This window comes from Terrapene carolina, unplaced genomic scaffold (assembly GCF_002925995.2).
Source record: "Terrapene carolina triunguis isolate 2854851 unplaced genomic scaffold, T_m_triunguis-2.0 Scaffold231, whole genome shotgun sequence".
Classification (NCBI taxonomy): domain Eukaryota; kingdom Metazoa; phylum Chordata; order Testudines; family Emydidae; genus Terrapene; species Terrapene triunguis.
In genome coordinates, this window is record NW_020664582.1 from 16,273,167 (window position 1) to 16,293,018 (window position 19,852).

The 19,852-nt window shown below is 48.4% G+C and overlaps 1 protein-coding gene across 5 annotated transcripts in view; it reads right to left on the reverse strand.

Moving 5' to 3' along the window:
• The window catches only part of RPH3AL (rabphilin 3A like (without C2 domains)), an 87,272-nt gene that overhangs the window by 59,469 nt on the left and 7,951 nt on the right, over positions 1-19,852 (reverse strand). The window contains exons 1-2 of one of the 5 annotated variants that reach the window (XM_024211193.2): positions 16,736-16,822; positions 10,819-10,915 (exon numbers count right to left, since the gene is read on the reverse strand). The gene's annotated coding sequence lies outside the window, so the exon portion shown is untranslated. Of the gene's footprint in view, positions 1-1,911; positions 1,958-2,714; positions 2,768-10,818; positions 10,916-16,735; positions 16,823-19,852 lie in introns of those variants that run through there. The other 4 variants (XM_024211194.1, XM_024211196.2, XM_024211197.1 and 1 more) reach the window with 4 other exon arrangements.

Here is a 19,852-nt window from a genome sequence, read left to right on the forward strand (position 1 = left end):
AATTCACAGGGTGACTCAGAGCAAGCTCAGCAGGCTGCACATCACCCTGTAGAATGGCATGGGAAAGAGAGACCCCAAAGGTAATGAGCTGGAGCAATGTCAGGTGTTTCATGTCATTACTGCATCATCACTTGTCTCATAGTTCATCTCACCCAGCCAGGAACATATGCCCTTCCTATGGTCAAAACATGTCTGAGCAAGAAGCTGTGGCCCGTCTCTATCTCCATTCCCCCACACATGGTCTCCAGCGGGATAGTCAGACTTGCCTATCCCCAGCTAGATGCTAGAAAGGAAGGACCAGAGCTAGGAGAACCAAGCCAGTTTGGCTACAGTAAAAATCCACCCAAATCACCAGCTGTTTGAGAGAGATCTCAAGTAAGTGCCCACATCCAGTAGACATTTTCCTCTTTGTATCAATTGTAGAATTTCTACTCTGTCTTCTAGGTAAGCAATGAGACAAAGCACAACTTATGCTGCACATTGAAGAACTGCAAGGCACCCCTGTGGATTACCTTAGTGCTCTGAGGTCTGAGCAGCCTAGACACTAGAAGCTTTGTAGCCAGGCCGCCCGTACAAGCCACTTTCGCTCTGCAATAATGCCACAGGCTTCTAAACAGACGGGAACTCAGGAGTCAGATTCACTCCGGTTGAACTCAACTGTGCGTGCAAGTTAACACTTAATTGCCTAGATTAATACAGGATGGTGCAAAGCACATGACCTTCAATAAGATACAAAATGCGGTAGCACTCCAAGCAATTGCTAGCTGTATTACAGGTTGCTTCCCCTTTGGGGAATAATTGCATTAACAAGCAATCACATCGCCAACACACCAGTTACCTCAGCTACACTGGGATGAGAAGTGAAAAGCACACTGGGAGTTTTACCACTGACTGCAATGGGGCCAAGATTTCACCCGCCGTGTGCTAGTCTCCCCAACCACAAATTGTGTGTGTCACTGTGAGATTCCCAGTTGTACCTGGCAATAAAAACATTAGAGGTCTCCACTTCAAAAACCCAACCCTTCGATTGACACCCTCCATCTTAAGATGTGGCTTGAAGTTTTGATTTTATAAAAACTAAGAAGACCCCACTGATGCTAGTAATTTTTACCACGACGTTTTCTTTTAATCCAGTTCGTTTTGAACAAAAATGCCCTACAGGGTTTGCAATGCTAGGACTGCAGCCCTGCCAAGCTGACAGTCAAAATATCTACAAAGAAAAATCAAACAGACATTGATGGTTTCCACTGTCCTGAGATGCAAAAATTAAACCATCAGCATAAACAGTGCCACGAATATTGGTTCCACAAAACTCTCCCCATGTTAATTATCTAAGATGATATTAACCACCCCCGACCAAGGGAAATCATCTTGTTTACACTGTCTGATGTTTGATGAGATAGCATCTGTCAACAGAACTTCTATTGCCCCTGTCCTGTACCAGTTTGACCATGCCAGCGGCTCCTGCTGTTCAGTTACAATAAGACCGTACGCAGATCACAATGTGCCGCCGCCACCACCACAGGCAGCGACGGTCTCCACTTCATCGCACTTTTGGAGGCCTCTTTGCAGCTAAGCAACCTTGTGCCACTTCAGCCGAAAGCACAGAGGGACTGAATAGCAGAAAAAGCTTTGGAGGTCGTCAGGTCTCTCCAGTAAAGCAGCTGTTGCATAAGCACCAATATTAAGTATATAGATTCACACATATCAATATTTACCTGCCCTGGTGGTGACATTTCCTAGCATTAAAACTGTACCTGCTGGGCAGAGATAACCTGGCTATTTAAATGTGTGAACGATGGGCAAATACTCATCTGACATTTGTTAATACCAATCAAGACACGTCACCGACAAAAAGTGCAGTAAACCCAAGAAAACACACGTTCCCGTCTCCATAAATAGCGCACTTACCCCGACACGCTGCTGTTCAGTTGGCTGAGCCTACGCTCACTTTCTGCTGTTGACACACACAGCTTGCTGTTTCCATGCAAGGCACAGATGCGCAACAAGCAGCATGGCCTTGGCCCTTTTCCACAGGAAAGCACACAGCTTGAGCAAACAGATCGCTCCCCTGCGCTGAGCTCACCAGTGCAGCACTGGCTGAGTATTTCATGCACTTCACAGCACTCCCACCTCGAGGCACAGGAATACCAGCCACGCGACAGAACAGTTATTTTGTTCCAAACTCTCCTTGAGCTTTGTGAACCTAAACAATAAGGACTCAAGTCCACCAATGGATTCTCTCCTCCTTGCCCCCCTGACTCCTGGCCAGAGCTGAGCTAGGACTCGTTACCCAGCAGTAGAAGTGTAGGAACAACAAGGGATGAAAAGAATGGATTTTTGCTGGTGCTGGAGAAAGGACGCGTTTAGGAAAAGCTCAGTGAGTGGGGCAGCAGGCTGAAGGCTATAACAACACAGCATAACACTCATCAGCTGTGTCTGATCCCACGGCATAGCCAGCTGTGGGAGAGATACTGCGACAATTATTCAGTTGCGAGATCGGACCTCAGGAAGTCCAGCCAGGAAGGGAAGACAGAGAGAAATGCTGTGCAATTTTATTAATTACATTACACTAATCAAAAAGATGACCCAGTTAAAAAAAATAGGTGATATTTACTAGATGAAATCCTGGTATCTGAGACGACAGGACAAAGATGAGCGCTCTAATCTTAAAGTTCAAATCACTGGGCACTTTCCCCGCATGGTCAGCTTACCCTGGTTGTTTCGTAACACTTGCATTTCTTTTACAGCTCTTAATGACCTTGGAGGGCCTGGCAAGCAGGGTCCTGTATACATTAGATACTTGGCCTGCTCACGCAAAGGGGGAGGTCAAACCTTCTACACCAAGAATCCCTGGAGTGGGGAAACAAACAGAAGTTGCAATTTTAAATCAGGGTTATAGAGCCCCTGGCTTTGAAGAGTGGAGACATTTTCCAGGATTAGGACACATCTTTAAAGGATTGCATACACCCAGAGGTATCGTGTGCATGCTCTCTCTCACACACACACTTTAAACAGCTTTCCAGACACATCACATGCACTCCCTATGTTTGTACACACCTGAAAGATAACACAGCCCAGTCCTCCGATTCCCACTGGTGTAAGTCTGATCAGTTCAAGGTGCTACAGAAACATACAAATATTTTTAGCCTAATACTGAGGGCTCCAGACTGCCCCCACATGTGAGATACATGGATTCGGCTCCCATAGCCCCAATGTATTGCAAAGCCATCCAAGCCAGACAGAAGTCTAGAATAGTCAAGACTGATTTGAATCACAGAATCATAGAATAGCAGGGTTGGAAGGGACCTCAGGAGGTCATCTAGTCCAACCCCTCAAAGCAGGACCAATTCCCAACTAAATCATCCCAGCCAGGGCTTTATCAAGCCTGACCTTAAAAACCTCTAAGGAAGGAGATTCTACCACCTCCCTAGGTAAACCATCTCCTACATTTACCAGAAAATAACGCCAATGCCACTTCAACACATCATGGCTGGGATCAGTCTCAGAAACAGCTGTTTTGCCACAATCCCATAGTGATATTATGAAGGGCATCACATGCCCTTGTCAGCAGATGCTGCAGCAGATGTTTATTGGCTGATGCTATTTTGTATGCATGCTCTGGTCCAAAACAATGCTTCTGAGCTGGAGACAAAACCATTGTCTTATTCTATTCAGATCAAGGGTATCAGACCCTGGGCCTGATCCATCTGGCCACAGCTGCAGGAAGGGCCCTGAACAGAACCGGTGGTAGCCAAAAGGTGGTAACTAAAGCCAAGAAGCCCTCTCAGACAAGCCAGAGAACCCCCCAGGAATTGCTTTGTTGTAGACCACTGGCTCCAAATCTAAACATTCTGGTCCAGATTCAGCAAAGCACTTAGAGCACATGCTTAAGTCCCACTGGAGTCACGTGCTTCACTGAATGCTTTGCTCAGGGCCCGCATGCCAGTTTTGATCCGGGACTATGCTGCAGCAACTGAGTCTTCCAAATCCAGCATGAGATTTCTGCAGCTGCCTAGGGGGTTTAGACACAAGTGGGAATGGGGTGTCCATATTCCCTAGATGGCTTTGAAACCTCAGCCTGCCTCTTTATGCCCAAGTGTGAAACTGACTGGTGCAATAAAATTTAAGAATTTAAAGTGAACATTTAAAGTATTGAGGGATGAGAATTAGAAACTAAATCTGAGATTTATTATTCCACTTTGTGGTGGCCAATTGATTTCAGACTGGGATGCCTGAAGAAGTCAGTAATGTCATTACTCCTTAAGTGTTTGTCGTACATTCGGGGAAGTCTAAAAGCAACTGCACTCTCACCTTCAGGCCTTGTGCAGACCAAGCGAAGTAACAAGCATGCACATTGTAGCAAAGGGAGAAAACCACCTTAGCTGGTTCCCCCTAAAATCCAAACCAGTGTCACTTCCCTTTCTGCATTCACAGGAGTTCTGTGTAAATACACAGACCAGGGCAGTTTGCATCACTGTTGCTTTAACCTACTGAACTTGACACTGCTGCAGAGACTAGAGCTGCTCCCTTGCTTCTAAAAGCTGGCCATGTCCTTTTGCAGCTCACGTGACAATTGTTCTCAGCAGAAAAACATCCTGTTTTAGAGCCAACCCTTGGGCTGTGACAGGTTTAAAGGCACAGCGCTGGCGTCTGGTGGATTAGTGGAGTTCACCCACATTTCCCCTATGCCGGCTGCTGGGTCAACCAGGCAGATTGAGGATACAAGCAGCAGCTGCCTGTTGGATCTCGCTTCCCAGGCCTTTTATACTCACACTCAGAATAAGAGATCTAAGGGGGCAAGTTTTGTTAGACACAGGGGACCAACTTCACCCCGGTGTAATTCCATTGACTTCACGGAACACCGAGATGCAGTGACCAACTCTTGAGCCCAGAAGAGCATAACGCCCTACAGACCTGGGATTCAGTCCTTCCTGGTGGGACAGAGAAGCCTGCTTTGCTGGCAGTTGTATTTTCCATTGGGTGGAGAGGCCCATCAGTCCCTTGTCTTTGGAGCTTTAGCTCCTTTAGTATTGATGATGACAGGCTGGAATAAAGCAGCGTTCGATCAAGGCTTTCCATCAGGACAGATCTGAGCATGTTCTCTAGACACACCAGAGTAAATAAGGAATGTTCTCCCAGCATGACTGATCAAAACACATAGCATCACACTCTTTTGCTTCTCATTACCCAGAACACTTGCCTGGCTCCCCATTGTTCTCTGAACACTGCCTGCAGAGAGAGAAGGAGGAGGGGATGGGGGAGGAACATGGCTCAGAGGACTCACCAAGACCCAGGACTGGTCTTTACATGGATTATTCTATACACTAGTTGCAGCGGAATCATTATTTCTGCTGGTTTTTCACTGGTACCGAGGATCTACTCCTCCCACTGACTTAACCTGGAGTTGTGGGTGGCTCAACATCTCTCCCTCTGAGAAATCAGATCCACTAAGGACCCCACATGGTTTGACACAGCTATTTCCAGCAGCGAATGAGGAGGACACTGTCTGAATTCCTGGGCTTTAGAAATCACTGCTCGAACAAGGGAGCATGGAGAGAACTCAGTCTGATATCTTGCACGTCCTCAGGGTTGGACGCTGCCATAGAGACGGGATTAGCTCTGGAAAGCTATGAGGTGTTAGATCTGAGTAGTGTCCCAAGTATCTCAGTGCAAAAGGATGTACAACAGAGCCTGTTCATCGGGAACACGGTCAGGTGAGACCACACTGAGAGCCAGGAGAGAACTCATGCCTTGTGTAAATGGGCCCTGCTCCTTGCATGGTGAAACTTCATTCTGTCTATAGGAAAATTTCCCTTCCTTAAATCTGGTGCCTCTCTGTGAATCTCTCGGGAACACACTATGTATGTTCCAAGCCCTTTTCCACCTACATAGCCACTAGCGAGATGCTTCTCCTTGGTGAGCAGACATGGCCGGTGCAGCTGGCAACAGGATAAGATGTCTAGAGAGCATGAATCAGGCTGGACCCCGGGCATGCGTGCGTGTGTGTGTGTGTGTGTAGGAGTGGGGAACAGCTCCAGATGAGTCACATGCATCAGTGAGCAACACAGCACAGTGTGAAAAATCTGTAACTCGGATGAACTCCCTGCAGAACACCCATCAGATGGCAAAGAGCCAAAGACTCTTTTCAATTAGCCAGGCCTCTCAAGGACAGCCCAAAGCAGAGAGGTACAGGAGGCCACGTGAAGACAGTACCCAGCTAAGGCAGTCACTCATGCGATAGACTGCACAGAGCGCTTCAATCAACCAAGTCTAGATTAGAAGGGTCCTCTATGTAACTCTGCATATGCGTCTCTAAAGATGAACCACAGAAGCCTCCATCAGGAACAGGGGAAGGGAGCAGACCTTCGACAGGAAGGGATCCGCAGCAACACACAGACCCTCCCTATGACTGTCAAGGTGCAAACAAATCTCACGCGCCACGGTGAGGTGCTGTGCAGGTGACATGCATCTCTGCAGGAGCAGGCGGAGCCTGCCTGCGTATGATGAGACAAACCACAGTGCCACGCGGAGCGGCTGGATGTGACATGGCAGAGGGCAGGATCTCACTCAGGAAGGGAGGAAAAGGTTTTTGGTTTTGTAGGTAAACGTAAAACATGCGGCTTGTCGGGAAGCAGGGAGCAACTAGAGAAAGGTGGCTGGGGGAGGCTATTAAATGTCTCCTGGGCCCTCTCAATGTATGTCTATTAAGAGACGTTACCTATGCAGAACCTCAATGGAAAACTAGCAGGAATATCACCCGTCTCCCACCCTGTGTCTGTCTTGTTGGTTTCGACTGTAAGCTCTGTGGGGCAGGGGCTGTGTCTGTGAAGAAAGAAGCCGTCTTCAGGGCACAGACCAATCTCTGAGCAATGGGAAGAGACCTGCATGGAGGGCAGATCATCCCCCTGTGACAAAACTGGAGTTGCCCTCTAGTGTCGTATGGATACGGTATGTTGACCGGGTTGCTGGGCTGCTTACTGCATGAACATATTGGCTTAGTATTAGGGGACTATAAGCACGAAGGAAAGCAATAGCTCAGAATAAGCCATGCCTTGGTAAATACTTCAGGGTTGTTGAGAGACCCTGCCCCAGCGATCAGCTCTGAAGATTGTAGCTCTTGGATCCAGCCAACTTACCAAACTGGTTTGGTTGTGCATGGCAAAAGCCCAAGAGCTGACATGAATCAAGGAATTCTGGCAGCATTCAAAGGGATCCCTCTCTCAAGAGGGAAAGAAGCTGTTTGTGAGGACACGGCTGACCCCCAGGACCTGGTAGGGCATCTGGAGAAGCCAGGCCTGCCAAGACTCTCATCAGGGGATGGTAAACCTTTGGGTAAGAGCGATGGGCAGGGGTTTAAAACCCTTTTTCTGTCAATGTTCCACCCCTGGTGTTGAAATAATACATCCTTTGGTTTAAGGAGGCTGCCTGGTCGCTGTATCCTCTGATCACAGACTGCCACAGAGAGCAATGCCAAGTTTTGCATCCAGGCAGACCTGCTGGGTAAGCACAACTGATACACACCCAGGGCACTGTACCCAAGGCTTGGTGTAGGACTGGCAAAATGGTGGCATTCCACCCCAGAAGAGGTGAAGGCATGAAGCCTGACACCACAGGGGGTGTACTCAGAGAGACCACAACGGATGGTGCAGTCAGCCCTGGAACCATGACACCCACACCTCCTACCGCGGGGTTCTTGCGCTTTCCTGCGAGGCATCTGGGGCTGACCACTGCGAAAGACAGAAGACTGAACCAGATTGGCTTTGGCTTGGATCCAGCCTGGAAAGGACTGTGGCACAGATCCACAAAGGTATTTAGGTGCCTAACTCCCAATGGTTTCAGTGTGGAATTAGGCACCTAAATATATTTGAGGACGTGGGCCTATGCTACTAGAGAAAAAGCAGACTCATAAGGCTCAGGAAACAAAGGCGGAGCATGTTGTATTCAAGGGGTTTGGCTTGGAATCTTTCTTTGAGCTAATGATCCTCGCTAACACTGCATCTGTTAGAAGCAGGTCCTATTGCTGGTGGATAGGGTTAATGGGCACAAAAGACTCAGTGCGCAGACGCCCTCCGCTCCAAGCAGCTTGGTCAGTGAACCTCTGGGCGTTAAGCGTCAGCACACACTGGCCTATTGCTTCTCCTCTGCAATTAGCCTGCAAAATGCAAAGAGGCTGGCCCAGAATACAAAGGGGCAGATGGAAGCTCCAGAACCGGGATTTCAGGCCACCACTGCAGATGGATTTTGTGATGGGATGTGGGGGGAGAGAGAATAGTTCTCTCTGCTCCTGGCAGTGCTGGTAGAGAACAAAGCCATCTCCCAGTTTAAAATTAATAGCGATCATGTTAAGTTACCTTCAAGAGGAATCAGCTTAGTACTTCACTCCTCTCCCACGGGCCTGTTTATTCTACAGAGAGCTTTGCAGTGAAGACATAGCCTGAGCCGGCCTTCGGGGGGACTAATTCACATGTAGTTTGGCCAACACAGCATGAAATCCTAGCAGGCCAGTTCATATAGAAATGTCCTGTATGGCCATACAAATGAGCTGCAGGAGATCTCTGACCAGCTTTGATTTGCTAATCCGCTTAGCTAAGCAGTCTCACATCTATAACCGATTTGTGAATTAGTTAGCCAGTTCCTAATGTATTGATTTTTGTAAAAGCCACGAGGGGCCAGCCTGAGCCAAGTTCTTGGTCTGCAGTACCTGCCCTGCTAATGCAATTAACAGGCCTCCTGCTCAATAAGCTACCTATGGGGGATGCCCTAGCTCGGCTCAGGTGCAGTTCTACCCTGGTTTTCCTTTAGCCGCTACTCGCTCAAAGATGCTGTGTAATTAGTCTCTGAGGCACACACCAGCACCCATTATCCCGAGGAAACCTTAGCAACAAGAACAAACATTCACTCCATTACTATAACAGAGACTAAATGACTAATAAAGAAATAAACGGTTAAACCACGTCCTCACCTCCTGTACTCTCCCAGCACTGACAGCATGTATTGCAGACCTGGGTCTTCCCTACTAGCGTTGCAGCAGTATTTCCAAATTCAGGGCCTTTTCAACAATAGGCTAATCCCAAATTCTTAAAATTGCAAGTGCGCCTAATGACAGTGCACTCAGCCAATGCTTATCTTTAAGGACGTGCTTAAATTCCAGGCCCCAAGGTGCGGACGTGCCTGGCTGAGCCGGGGTCTAATACAACAGCTCCCACCCCTGGATTTCACTTGAGACAGACACACAATCTCAGCCCACCCGCCAGGGAAACAGGCAAGTGTCAGTGTCCATATTTTACAAATAAGCCAGCCTGGGGTTAAGCAGCTTGCAAGCAGTCGCACGACAAGCTGACAGGAGTTCGGAACAGCCCAACAACAGCAGGAAGTGCCCTCTTAGCAGGCAGGAGAGCCGGGGACATTCAAGCCAATCAAGCAGTCAGATTAGATGAAGTTTCATAATGTCAGACTACACCATTGTGGGGGGCAGTGGGGCAGGCAGGATTGCTTTAAAATGGGCCTCTGTCTCTTCCGTTTGGCCATGTAGCTGACCTGCATGACGGTAATTACCTATCAACGTTAGTCCCCAGTGCTAGTGCAAGCCATTAGGACTGGACGGACCATCTCCCTAATGTTACGCAGGTGCTTTAGGGTTAAGACACACTCACACTCCATTTTTCAGCCAGCAGAGATTGAGAGCTGTGCAGCCAGATGCCGGAGCAATGAACCTCCATAGAAGCCTCACCAAGTTTGAGTCAATCCCATTAGAAAACCACTGTCAAATTAAACTCCTCAAAGCCCCTCCCATGATGACGACTTGATTTAAGCAGCCCCAATTAAGGTTTTTCTTTCATTCACTTGAAAACCTTCCCGTTATAAGCTGAGCCCCTGTGCCCCCTCCTTGCACTCACAGGGTATGTGTACATGGTTATGAACCTTCATTAGACAACAAGTCACCCTATTCCTTGCATCCATACAGACCGAGATGACCAGGATCTCTCTGATAACATCAGCTGTAGCTATTCCAGCAGTGGGCTGATTTTTCATTATCACTCCTCTGAGCCTTATAACGACTCTTCCATTCCTTGCCTGCTCCCAGACATTCATCGTATTAAAAGGGCAGGCCCCACAGCCCCTCCCATACGCCAAGCCCCACCTCCCACTACCCTGCTTGGCAGGCAGCTGGTTTACAGAACACAGCTAGCAGCTGTCTCCAAAGCGATCAAACCAGATAACCATTGTGCCCTCACATCTTCAGAGCAATCCCTCCTGCACGTCAGCAGGGCACAGAACGTGCCACAGCTCGGCTGCTGCAATGTAACTCGCAGCCCTGTGCGGCACTACTGCATCCTAGCACTGGCTGTCATTTAGGTTACGCTTCGAGCCAGATATGAGCACGCAGCTACCCTAACTTCTCACGTGTCACGCTGGTTCTGAGAAGTTTCAAATATAGCTAAGAGACTGAGGTGCTGGTGCCCTTTGGAAGTTACACACTTGGAATAACCTGCACTGTCAAGTTCTGTAAAACCTAATAACAAGAAGGCTTTACAGACCTCTACATCTATGCATGATTAACTCCATAAACCTAGCACTCGCCTAATTAACTCTACAGGCCTGACTTAGAACCACAGCACTTCCACAGGAAACAAGATTCCTGTCTTCACGGCAAAACAAGCTCAGGCAGCAAGGGCCAGACAGACGTACCCCAGACTGGGGGCCTGCGTTCTATTTCTGCTTCTGCCACTGGACTGCTGGGCAACCCTGGTGAAGTTACTGCCCTGCTCTGGGCCTCTGTTTCCCCATCTGTAAAACAGAGATAATGATACTCACCTTTCTCTGCACATTGCTTTGAGATCTATGGATGGTAAGCACTAAATATGAAGAATAGTATATGATTGTTCTGGTTCCTCCATCCCTTGTATGGAAGCTGTGGAACATGAACAAGAATTATTTTATTTTAGTTTAAATGCAGTTTTACAAATACTTCCACAAAGGAGGGGGGGGGGGGAAATCCAGAGTCAAAATGTACAAAAAGGGCTGGTTCAAAAACTTGCCAGCCACAGTGGTCTGAACACCAGGAGCCGGTTTGTACAACCGGCCCCAACTGTACACTGAACAGTAGAGATATGAAGTGAACCTGACACAGCATGATGAAAGCAGGCCTCTTTGCCATCACTCATCTCTGAGGCAGCAGCTTTGCAAAGAACTCCCAACCCCAGGCTGTGAAAACAAACCTACAGTGCCAGGAAACCTTACCATGTCTCAGTTCCCTCAGATCCGCCGCATTGGTAGAGGCGGTGCATTTAGACAAGCAATACCCAAGTGGGTGGACAAGCATATCAGGCTGAGGGTAAGTGGCATAGGAGGTGCACAGAGGAAATTCTGACAATCATCATCTGCTAGCTTACACGACACTTCATTCCTGGTCAGAGATATTTTTCCACTAGGACATTCAAGAGGGTTTTAATCAAAGGATCTGTGTTGTGCAGAGCACCACTTAAGAAATGCATAAAGCGCATGGGTTTGGGGGTCACAAAGCTGAGCTTGACCTTTAGCTTTGAGTTGAGATGGGTCCAGACTGCAGAGATCACATGCAAACTTCTCTAAACTTTGGACAAGTTTGGATCTGGGAGAGGAGAGGGGCGTGCGTGGGTTGGTTTGCCCCAGTGCAGTTACTGGTCAGCTACGATGTTTGGGTCTACAGCAAATGCATGCAAAGTTCAGAGGACTTTGAATCCAGGGGTTGAGTTGGGTCCAGCTCTAGTTCCAAGCTCAAAATGAACCCAAGAACATCAAACAAAACTGAGCTAAATGCACTAGGATTTGCCAGACCCAGATGAGCTGGATGGAAAAAGGTTGGCACCACTTCAAGCTGAAGACTGGATTTGATGACACAGCATCCTCTGTCCCAGCTGGAGGACAAAGGGCTGCAATGCAGTACCCAGGACACACCACATATCATGAGCGGGTTCAATTCTAGCATGTCCCTTTACCAGAGCTACCACAGGGAGCCACCCAGATCACCCATTGCTAGGGCAGATTCTATTTTCATTATCAAATGATTTGCCACTGGGCTTCCCCACACAGAGAAGTACCAAGAATTCCAAGGTATCTAGTCCCCTTTTGATACCCAGATTATCTGAACATTAATCTCACAGAGACCTGGGTTGTTCATTAGTAATCTAACTGCTCAGAACCAAACGCCTACGATGGATTCAATCTGGAGATGTGAGGCGCCACCTAACAGACACCGGACACAATTCATGCTACTCTCTGTCCACACAGCATTGATGCTTGTGTTTCCACATGATCCCTGCAGTGTCTGTTAACCTGGGGCTGATTCACACTTCAAAATAAAGAGTTTCACATGTCCAACCAGAAGCAGAAACCCCCCTGATGTCAAATGGAGCCCAGGGTCGCTCTCTTTAAGAGTGTCAGGAGTTTCGCTCTCTACAGCATGCCAACAGGGTCAAAGCCATTGACTGATGTCCTCATATTAAGCATGACTTTCCACAGAGAGGGGGATCACACACAAGGATCTCATCGGAGCCAAGGGGCAATGAGCTCCACTGGGAAAGCGGTAGGCATGTCCGTACAGCTTTTCTGTTAGTACCAACAAGGTCATTAACACTCTCCCAAAGGATCCAATGCTAATGAGGGGCTCTTTATTAGCCGGGTTACCTGACTAATAAGCACACACTGTAAAGAACATTCCATTAGCCAAACAGAAGGGTCCTTACAGGACATCCCTGGGGTTCAAGGAGGAGGAGAGTTGCTGTGATGTTCCACCCTACCCAGGACTTGTCCCTAGAAAGCACACCTCTCAGACCTTGGCCCTGCATCACCATGGCCAGGTGTATTTGTGCTGAGTAAATCATTCACAAATGCATCACGCTCTGCTCCTTCCCAGTCAGATGGCCGGTGAGCAGGTTCCTCTGGGGAAGGCTCAGGAGATGCCAATTAGCCTATAAACTGCCATTAGGGAGACACCTGTCCCAGTTTTGATATGCTAATGAATCCAAGGGGCCCTTGGGTTGTGGGAGGTCAGCAGAACCAACTGACCAAGCTGCAGACTAGCTTTGAGTTTCTGAGAAAGAGTTGGACCAGCGCAGGAGTGTACAGAATAGGCCAGCCTTGTCCAGAAAACTGCTGGCTGGGAGCGCTCGCAGGGTCTTTATTTCACCTGGAGCCTTGTCTAAACCAGGAAGAGCATGTCCATTACTGACAGCAGGCCCACATGAACCAGCACCAAGTAGTTTAACTGCAAGCACAGCCAAGGATGAACCATCTCCAGCACCTTTCAGAACCCTAGGGTTTGTAATTAGACCTCACGACACCACTCGGCTGTTAGGTCTTTGATGAGACCTGGGCGATATGGGGAATGAATTACTCTACATGAGAAGCTTGGGGCTTCCTTGGTAATCTTTCAAAAATGCACTAAACCAACAGATCCGCCAGTTACCCAAGATCCCAGCAACAACATTAATTCTCACACACATGGCTACACATCACCCACCTTTTATGGGCAAGAGCTTTGCAGCATGCGCTGATGGAGAAACCTGGGCTACCCTGGACCAAAGTCTGTGGCTGAGTGCAGTGCAAGCTATTGCTCCACACATGTAAAAGCTGCCCATCACTACGGTTTCTGGGGACCCTTAGCAAGGCTCCACTGGCTCTAAGGGTATATCTATACTTCACTGTAAACCTGGGTCTGTGGGACCAAGGTCCAGGCTGCAATGTCTAGGCTGGAATAAAAGTCCCACAGCACAGCTGCGGCTGGCCTGGGTTAGCTGACTCAGTCTCGTGGGGCTCAGGCTGTGAGGCTATAAAATTGAAGCGTAGATGTTCGGGATCAGACTGGAGCCCAGGCTCTGAGACCCACCCTTCTCGCGGGGAGATTTTTATTGCAGTCCAGTTGTACCCGCAGTGTTTCCAACCCCATGTTTGAGCATCCACGCTGCATCATAAACCTTGGTTTACAATTGCTGGACCTTGGTTTCGCAGCTGTGCTAACGCTTCCATACTGCCCTATGCAGACCTTCTGACTTGGGTCTGTGGCTTGAGTTGCGTCCACACTGCAAAATGACAGGGCTTGGACCTGAGTAACAGCAGGACCCAGGCTCTGACCCAGGCCCCCACAGGGTCCTAGAACCTGGGTGCTTGCTGACCTGACTCAGACCGATTTGTGTGTGGACAGAAGCGGGCCTTAGACCTGAGTCAGAGTTCGGGCTTAGTGTGCCGTGCAGATGTACCCTAAATGGCTCCTCCACAATACACACCCATCCATAGTGTCAGATGGCTCAGCATGATTGGGCACAAGAGCCTTGGGGAGCATGCCAGGTTCGCCAATATTCAGTTTACCGGTGCCATTTTTGACCCCTTACTTATTATTTTTCATGCGGTTGTTCCAAATCCTCTCATTTGTGTTCAGTTAATTTCATTAAGCTAAGATCCATTTAAGCAGCCAGAAAACAAGCTCAACCTGATGCAATTCACCTTGCAGCATTACTGGAACATTTTCAGTCATGTTTTAATTAGTCACAGGTCTTGGTCGCTTGAGCATCGTGAGGTATACATCAGCTCGGCAACTCTGCAGCCCCCCTTAAGTAACCGGCAGCGAATACATCAGACTCCAAAACCAAGAAAGAGTCCTCTGAATTTTAGAAAGTCAGCCTGCTCTGCCCCCATGCAAAGGGTGTCAGTTGAATGGGACCAGGAATGGAAACACGTGTCTCTCAAAGACACAAAAGGGTTGCATGAAATACTGCTGGGGGCAGAGGATGAATTCATACAGAAAGGGGCTGAAACTTTATATAGGAAATATACTAAACCAATTAATGGGGATCAACCATCAGACCTGGCCTAGTTTCAATTAATTCTGAATAAGCTATGGAGGAAAATGGCTGTGATCATTTCTTCCATCCTACAGCTAAGTTGATCACAGACTGATCTGCTTTTCGGGTCCTGTTTCTTCCTTTTGGAACTGAGGACTGTTTCTTTAACACAAGGATCTGGAAATCTCGCTACAGGACAGTTCCACACTTGGTGACCACTACACCCAAGCTGCCAAGTTCACATACACATGGTAAAAGAGCTTTGCTAAGTAACCAATCTGCTTGGCTTTGGTGTGATTCGCAGTTTACAAGCCTAAAGTATATGATGTGAACAATAAAAGTCTAATTAATAACTATTTAAACTCCAGGAGTCCAGGGCAGAAGTCAAAAATGTGCATGCAACTGCAGTTGCTATGACCACGCATGCAGATGAGATGTTTGCACACACAAATAATTAAATTGTTCTTTGGGCCTGCAAATATCTAACTCATGTGTTCAACCATGATAGCTGTCAGTGCAAATTAACTACACATGTTTTACATGGGATCCTAGACTCCCAGGCCAAATCCACAGCTAGCGTAAATCATCATTGCTCCATTATAGAGCAATGCCAGCCTACGCCAGCTGAGGGACCTGCCTGGCTGAGTTTTGGAAGTCAGGACCTTACAGTGTAATGTACATGCAGCGGGCTCTGCTTCTGCTCTGGGATTTGCCTGCTATGCTCTCACTGAAATTCTACTTTAATGCCACTGGGAGTCACATGGTGAACAGCCCTGAGGATGGAGGAAAGTGGACAGCCTAAGATAACTAGTTAGTTTTAAACCTTCAAAGTTTGTAGCTGATATTGAAATTCCCAGCTGTGGCTAGAGCCTTTCACTGGACAATGGGTAACATGACCTTTCAAGTTACGGTCGCCTGCTTTGGTGAACTACAGACCCAAGAAACTCTACTCTTCATGTAAAGAAAGCTGGCAGAAGAAGCCTGGATGATGCAGCTGATCAAGGACCCAATCCTGTAAGTCATACTCCTGGGAGAAGATCTTATTCATACAGGCAACTTCAACAAAGCCACTCTAGTGAGTGAGGGATGCAGGCTCCGGGCCTGAGCCATATGAACACACACAAAACAACATATACAAGATACATCAGGAGTTCCATTTTTCCTTCTTTCAGGGGTCGATCCTACAAGGTGATGAGCGCTCCGTCTCCAATTCAGCAAAAAGACTTGAGCACATGAGACCCATTGGAGTTAATGATGCGTTTAAAATTAAGAACATGCTCAAGGGCTCTGCTGGATCAGGGCCAGAGTGCTCAGCTCCCTGCAGAACTAAGCTCTCCTGCACTGCTTTGGATTTTATTGTTGGTGACAGATCTTTGCTTCTCTACACTTTGAACAAATATGGGACAGAGAATAATAAATCACTCGGGAGAATCCGTGGAGCAACATGGAAGTTGTGAGCAGGTCCAGACTTCTCCCTCTGCTACTGCATTTCCTACCACGCGCTCCGGAGACCATCTCTACTTGTTTTGCTCCATTACAAATTCTCACACTCACATGGGAGGCATGGCCAAAGGATCAAAACCCACCAGGAAATGAGCTACTCCAGTGTGCAGCTCTATCCCACTGTCAGCAGGGCTTTGAAGGCGTCCGTGCTATTTCGCTGTGTACAACAGTATGCTTCCCATTAACAGTAGCACTAGTTACAGGGCTACACTGTGTGATCTTCTGTGCAGAAGGAACACGCTCAGGTATTCAGGGGAGACAAAGGGAAACAACAGGCCTCTCGGGAGCGCCCACGGGGAAACGACAAAGAGCAAAGCAGGGTGTTTGGATTTCTAACTAAGATCTTCTTTCTGCACACGCAAGTAAAAGAACAGCCAACTCAGAATGAGAAGACCTACGGTTAGACTCACCATGCCCACCAAGATGGTCACACGGCTCCTCAGCTGCCAGCTCCCGCGGGCAGGGACGGCGTCCTCATCTGTCGGATGAGGCGGCTGTTGTGTACTGCTGGGCAACATGAGGTGCACTCTAGACAACTTGCATTACTCAGCCCTTAAATAAATATGTGGCAGCAACCAGTGAACTGTACAGCTGGAGCTAAACAAAGGCCTGGATTTCCAGCCACGGTGGAGCTGGACTACGGATACTAATCAGGAGTCATTAAGGTCTTGTCTACATACAGCAGTTGTACCGCTTTAACTATACCAGTACAAACCCCTCCTCCCCACCCTAAGCATAGGCGCAAGTGTACTGCTATCAAGGTGCGGATCTCAAAGCTAGTAAAGGAACCGCTGTACCCCGCTAAAGCACCTTTATACTGGTATAACTGCATCTATAGTAGGGGTTGCACTGGTATAACTATATCCATTAAAAAAACCACCCCACTCCTCACTGAAATGGTTATACTGGTACAAGAACTGTGTGGGGAGCAGAAAGCGGAGGAGCATTTCTCTCCAGTGCTCAGCATGGGGAGACCCTCCCTCTCTCGGAGGGAACCCCCTCTCTGATGATTTCATTCATCAGAAGGCAGGCAGTCACACCTGACAATTCGCTAAGAGGCACTGATGGGACCAAAATTACTCTCCCCCTCACCCCCATGGTCTAATGGCCCACTATAGCCCAGTACTGACTGATTGGATCCTATGTATTCTGTTGGGCTCATCAGCCCTTTATTAGCAGTCCCTGTGTCCGATTATTTTATAGGTGGGTCACTTTCCAGCTCTGTGTCGTCCCTCCAATCACCCAGGAAACCAGTCAGCGCCCACGCAGGATGAAGGCTCAAGCACACAGCTGAAGATTTAATACGCTGCAGCCCATTTTTCCAGTTGCCCAGAGAAAACACACACAGCACAAACATTTTTGATTGGTCATTTTAAAGATTTTTCCATAACATCAGATACTGAAATTAGCAAATCAACCATGAACAGAAGGCAGCGGTCGAACAAATACGCAAGGCAAGAGAACACTCCGATAAAGAGAGAGAGTGAGCTGGCCTGGTTTACGTACACTCTGCTTTAATGGGGAGAAGGTTAGAGAGAGAGAGAGAGAGAAAGAGCCCACTCCCACCCTTTGTCTGTCTTGTCTATTTCAACGCTAAGCTCTTTAGGGCCAGAATTGTCTCCTATTACCCATGTATACAGCACCTAGTAGAGTGGGGCCCTGATCCCAGCTGGGATCCCGTGGCGCCACTGTAATTCAACAATAGAACGAAACAAGAACAAAACCCACCCTCTAATAACATAAAGTAACTACAACAGCCAATCGTTTTTGAACCGTGCCCTACACACTTGGGGATAAAACTTGACAGAGAGCACTCTGTCCTTCTGACAACACATCGAGAAGACCCGTGCTAAAATCCAGTCGAGAGCTGGACTCCTCTCCAAGACTGCTGGACACTCATGGGGCACCAGCACGCAACCCGATGGACATCTACCAATGCCCTAATTACTGCATCTGCCAAATGCCTTGCGGCAGCATAGGGCTCCAGTCATCAATGACCAACTCTGCCCTTCGTATCATCACTGGTGCGACCGAGACAATGCCAGTCTCCAACCTTTTGGTCCCAGCGGGCATTGCTCCCCAGGCGATTAGGTGTGAAGGCAGGGCCCTGGCTGTATTGCTGCATGCAGGCAACAATCAGTACAGCTTACTTCATGATCTCATCTTAAGGTCTCAAAAAATGAGGGCTACAGTCAAGATGCCCCTTTTCTGAAATAGCTAAGACTCTCAGACAGTACATCAGAGAGGACCGTTCAATGGAACAGCGGCAACAGGTGGCACAGGACTATATTTTGGAGCCATGGTATACTTCCTGGCAGACAGACAATGCAGATCGCATCCCCTAGTCTCTCCAGATCAGTTCTCATGTGCCCCTGAGAAATATATGAACCAAAAGATCCTTTTTCATTGCAACAGGATACATTGTGGTCACAGGCAGCTGAACTTAAATCTTTACCACTGGGGTTTCTTGAGCTTGCCATCCTGGCCCTGTAGAGCTCAAGAACAAACAGCACGGCATCTGGTTCTTATTGAACCAAAACCAGTTTGCCCAGCTGCCCTGAGAAAACAAGGTGGCTCTACAAACCCTGGTCTAATCCTCCAAGGCTAGGAGAAGATTGTGAAGGCTCGTGCCAGACAGCACCTGCCTGGCCAGCAGGGCCAGGCTCAGAGGCAATGCCCAGAATAAGTGCTCCCCCACGTGGGTTTATAGCCCTGCCCTCCAGGCATCCTGGGGCACGGCAATTCTCTTTGCTTAGCCAGCAGGAATCTCCTGAAGGAAATGCTGACAAGCCCAACCACTGTATGCAGTGGTGGTGTAGCCATGTGGGTTCCAGAGTATTAGAGAGACAAGGTGTGTGAGGCAATATCTTTCACTGGACCACCTGCTATTGGGGAGAGAGAGAGAAGCCTAATCGCTATCAGTGGGGCACTCTTGGGAGCCAGCATGCGTTAACCCCTGCCTCGCCAGGCCCCACATGGGTAACCCGCACCACCCCCCTCAATATCTCTGTAACAGAGGGGTCGAGGCTTCATTTAACAGTTTTCAAACACCCCCCAATCCTGCAGCTTTTTGCACCCAGCTCCTGAGATTAAAGCCATTCAATGGAAATAACTGGGACACAGCACAAATGTCATTTAACACTCTGCTTCCTGCTTCACTGCCCTGTTCAGCAGCTTGCCTGGGAGCTGGACATGCTCGTGATGGAGGCAGTAGCGCCAGCCATTGGCTATTCACTAATAGGGACACGACGCCTTTCACTGTCTGGAAAGTGCATCCCACACAGCACCGAAAACAACGCCGCCAGCAAGGGGCTCCCACATCCAAAGTGCTTCAGCTCTGCTTTCTGAGACACACTGATCACATGGGAATGACTACAGTGACCACAGGGTACGGACATCGGACCAGGGCTGTCTCGCCTCGTGGGGCGAGGAGTCAGGTATTGGGGTGCTAGGCTAAGCGCTGGGAAGAAACATTATCTAGAACAGCAGTTCTCAACCAGGGGTCCGCGAGCCCTTTCAGGGGGTCC